A 5,003-nucleotide genomic window follows, 5' to 3' on the forward strand; every position below is an offset into this window, starting at 1 on the left:
TGAACTTGTCCAAGGTTAAACAGCTCATAAGTGGTGACGTCAGTCTTCCCATTCCGGTAGTATAATTAGTCAGTTTGTACTCTAATCAAAATATAACTACAATGCCGGCAACAAACATACTGTTAATAATGTACAAATTAAAATTTGGCAATTGTTATTACATAAGTGTTATTGCTTTGCAAATTACATACTAAATTGCTTTGATTTCTGATTAATATCCCTTGACATTCTTACCAAGTACTGCCAGTATGTCATTTTAAGACTGGAAGATTGACAAGTGCATAAAGCACATTGAATCTCAGAAGTTCCAACTGGGAATTGAGTTCCTCTGAATTCATAATGTGATAGAAAATGTTCTGTCTTCATCAGTGATTAATTTATAATAACTGGGTCCATTGTCATTTTCTCATTTAGATTTTTCAGTTTGGAAAAGCAATGGAGTGCATATTACATGCAAAAGAGATTTAGAACAGCCTTCAGAAAGGTTGGAACATAAATCTTGAAGACCCACCAGAGAATTGCCAAGGGTGATAGATGTCAAAATAGAATCTATTCATGAGGACAATGGGAAAGGTGACAGTTTACTGTAAGGTCTTTGATGCTTCTTTTTTGTTAGGAACTTCTTGGCTTTACACACCTGACTGAGACAGAAGGGCAGAGTGAGAAGAAGGCAGAATCAGATGTTTTCATGTCATATAGAAATAGCCACTTGTATGAACCCTCTTGGATGTAAGAATGTGCATTGACTGCCATGATGTATTGGTCCATGGCCAGATGTGTGGTGTTTAAGGACAAAGAAAGTTTGTCTCCCACTTGGTCAGTGTGGCCTATTCTTTCCTTTTATTTTTATTTTTTAAGATATTTTTAAACAAAAATTAACAATACCAGACATATATTGCTAAGACAAAAGCAGCTTGTTTCTTGAGGATATTACACATTAGCTGCAGACATTGTATATCAGTTAGCTTTTACTGTGTAACAATGCCCCCCCAAAACACACACACACACACACACACACACACACATACACACACCAAAAACAAAACCCTAGTGGCTTTAAAACATCTACTTATTTAGTCCATGGATCTGCAGATTGGCAATTTGGGGAAGCTTTAGCTTAGTAGTTATTCTGGTCTCAGCTGGCCTCACTTATGAGTCTGTGGTCAACTGTTAGGTTGGCCAGGTACTGGCTTATCTCAGTTGTCCTCAAGGATGACAGACAGTTCATCTCCGTTCCATGTCTCTCATATTCTGGCAGGTTAGCCTGCAGTTTTCACATGGCAGCTGGGTAGGTTTCTAAGAGACTGCGTGAAAGCTTGCAAGCTTCTTTAGGTGTAGCCTCAGAACCGGCACAGCATCATTCTGCCTCATTGTTTTAGCGAAAAGCAGCCAGAATATCAGCCCATATTTAAAAGGAAGATAAATAGACTCCATCTTTTGATTGGAAGAGCTAGATACACGTTGCTAAGAACAAAAATATAGAAAGGTATGGAGATCAATGGCCCATTTTGCAATCTACCACAGTGAGCTGTCTAGTGAGCTGATATATATATATATATATATATATATATATATATATATATATATCTCCTATATAATAAAAGGCTAATATGCAAATTGACTGAATGGTGGAATGACCAGTCGCTATGACACACACTGACCACCAGGGGCAGATGCTCAACGCAGGAGCTGCCCTCTGGTGGTCAGTGCACTCCCACAGGGGAGCACTGCTCAGCCAGAAGCCAGGCTCACAATTGGCAAGCACAGCAGTGGTGGGGGGAGCCTCTCCCACCTCCGTGGCAGTGCTAAGGACCCCTTGGGATGTCCGTGGGGAGTGGGCCTAAGCCGGCAGGCAGACATCCCTCAAGGGGTCCCAGATTGTGAGAGGGCACAGCCTGGTCTGAGGAACCGCCCCCACCCCCACCCCAGTTCACAAATGTCATGCACCAGGCCTCTAGTATTATATATATATATATATATATATGTATTTTATTTATTTTTTCTGTTCCCTCTTGGTACCATTCATGCATTTATTCTACCAGAGCATCTACCAGTATATTGTGTGTGTGTGTGTGTGTGTGTGTGTGTGTGTGTGTGAAAGAGAGAGAGAGAGGGAGAGAGAGAGAGATTAAAGAACATAAAAACTATAGTTTTCCAAATGAGTGACCCTTTCCACAGCTCCTTGCTACCTAAGAATATCTATGGTTACCTGATATCTATAAGAAATTGTAGAGTTTTCAAATTCTTCTTTCAACCACCAAACTTGTTATCAGAGTAGATATAAGGACTCCTTCTAATGTGATGGGAACTCTAGAGAAGATGAGTTCTTGACATGACAGAGGGATTGGGACACCTAAGATATGAAGAAACGTGGATCTGTTAGTTCAGGACCGAGATGTCTCAGAGAAAGCATTGTTGTCCTCAGACATAAGTTAGAGAAGCAGCAAATTGGTTTGATTTGATTTGTGGCCTCAAAATTCTAAGCTAATGCCAAGAGGTGAAAAGTTCAAGAGTCAGCCCTCAATTCCCTTTCCCATCGGATCTGAACACCGACCTTGGTGGTTGCAAAGGAGGAAAGGTAATACTGAAGCTGGCCTCACAGTGCTTGTAGTCTGTGGGCTAGTTTCAAACAAGGAAGAAAAAAAGGAGAAAAATGTATGAGAGTCAGGCTATTGCTTCCTATGTGGAAAAAGTTATTTTAAACCATTAGGGCTTTTCAGAACTGAAAAGGGAGGTATCAGCTGGTGGTTAATGGTGATCAATGGTAAATCTGGAGTCAGATTAATGTGAGATCAAGTCCTGTCTCTTGTGCTTAATATCTGTGATTTTGGACAAGTTAATTAATCTCCCTCATCTAAACTGGACTAATAAAAGTTTTTACTGTATATTATTATGAGGATTCAATTATAACATTTATAAAAGTTCTCATTATAGTAGCAGGCAAGATAAATGCTCAAAATGGTGAATAATTAAGAGTAAAAATGTCAATATGCCTGAAAGTGACTAAATGCCTCTGTAAACAACATGGTTGGTGAAATACCAGGCAGTAAAGAGCACTAGCACTTACACGCTTCCTGGGTAAGTTACACCTGTCTATGCTATCAGAGATTTTCTGTTGCAATTGCCCCTAGCAATTCAGTAAAAATAATCTGCTTTTTCTTCTGTCTATAAAACCACATTATTACTATTTTGGTTCAGCCCTAATTACCATGGATTGTAACCTTATTTTCTCTTGTTGGAGTAATCAATAATTCCCAGCATGCAAAGATGTCTACTTCTAACCATGACTTTATCTGAAAAATCATTGTTTTAATGATCATAACAGCTCATTTTCTTTCTCTTTGCCAACATCATTCTTCACCTGACCATTGCTTTAGGTGACTCAGGAAAATCAATTCGAAGGAGAAAATGCAATGTCCAGAGGAGGTCAGACTAATGGTGGATGGTGCCCAAAGCAATGGCTTCTGATTACCAGTCTGTTGGAGTGGGTCCTGGGTTTGGAAACAAACCACTCAGCCAATGGCTACCTTATCAGTTTGTTTGTAAATTGAGGCTATTTGAGTTATGGGCATTGCAGAGCTTTAGCTGTCCTCCTAATGTGCTTGGGAGACTTAGATGAAAGATGCTAATAGCATTACTGGGAAGCTAGGCCATTTGAGTGATCACCTGCTGATTTTTGTCAATGTAGGTTAGCAATCAGGAGAACTCAGTGGGAGGGGAAAATCCATTTCCTGTGTCCAGCTACCTCGATTAGAAGAAACACCTGTGAAAATTCCTACTTCATACCGGTCAGAAGCCAGCATAACACCATAACAATCTTTTGAATAATAGCTGCTCTTCTAAATATATATGTACTATATATTCATATTCTATATATTTTTCATGTTCTATGTGAATATATATATTCTATATCAAGCATGTCAAACTCGCGGCCCATGGGCTGCATGCCTCGTTTATTTGGCCCATGTTAGCCTTTGAGTTTGACATGCTTGTTCTATATAAATATATTCTATACGCATGTATGAATATATGTAATATATAGAAAATGAATATATATATTTATATTCTATGTATTGTTTTATATGCATAATTCATATAGATTAATAATAATCATATCTATATATATAAAAGCCTAAGCGACTGTTCGACCGTTTGACCAGTAGCTATGATGCACATTGACCACCAGGGGCCAGACGCTCCACACATAGGCATGGAAACATGGAACAGACTGATGAATCTCAGAGGGAAGGGGGCAGAAGGGGGAGCAGGAAGAGATTAACCAAATATCTTATATGCATACTAGAGGCCCGATGCACTGATTCGTGCACCAGTGGGGTCCCTCAGCCTGGCCTGTGGGGATCAGGCTGAAACAGCAGTCTGACATCCCCCGAGGGTCCCGTATTGTGAGAGGGCACAGGCCAGGCTGAGGGACCCCACCGGTGCATGAATCCGTGTATATGTGAATATATATATATATATAGAAACCAATTTATAAAGTGTGCTAAAAAATGGCATAATTATTAGTCTTTTTTAAAATATATTTTTATTGATTTCAGAGAGGAAGGGAGAGGGAGAGAGAGATTGAAACATCAATGATGAGAGAGAATCACTGATCATTTCCTCCTGCACACCCATGACCAGAATCAAACCCAGGACCCTTCAGTCCACAGGCTGACACTCTATCCACTGAGCCAAACCGGCTAGTGCTATTACATAGTCTTAAAGGTTGTTTATAAGAAGTACAACACTAAAATCAAATTGTTTCAAACACACTAGCCAAAGGCATGGATTTTCTAAGTGTAAAACCTTGGCTCTAAGACTACTCACCAGCTAAGCTACACTCTAACAGCCACTAGCCATAGATAGTCACTAAGCACCCAAAATATGGCTACTAGTACTTCAAATTGAGTGTAAAATGAACACTGGATTCTGTAGATTTTGTACAAATGCAAGATTGAAAATACCTCATTAACATTTTTATGTTGCTTTTGCAATACTATTTT

At 39.4% G+C, this 5,003-nt stretch overlaps 1 non-coding gene across 1 annotated transcript; it reads left to right on the forward strand.

Moving 5' to 3' along the window:
- Positions 1-2,516: 2,516 nt before the first annotated feature.
- On the forward strand, positions 2,517-2,635 carry LOC111824936. The gene has a single exon (XR_002828023.1). It is a non-coding gene; the product is annotated as a small nucleolar RNA SNORA61 (small nucleolar RNA).
- Positions 2,636-5,003: the final 2,368 nt, after the last annotated feature.

The sequence above is a fragment of the Myotis lucifugus genome, unplaced genomic scaffold (genome assembly GCF_000147115.1).
Source record: "Myotis lucifugus unplaced genomic scaffold, Myoluc2.0 scaffold_8, whole genome shotgun sequence".
Lineage (NCBI taxonomy): Eukaryota > Metazoa > Chordata > Mammalia > Chiroptera > Vespertilionidae > Myotis > Myotis lucifugus.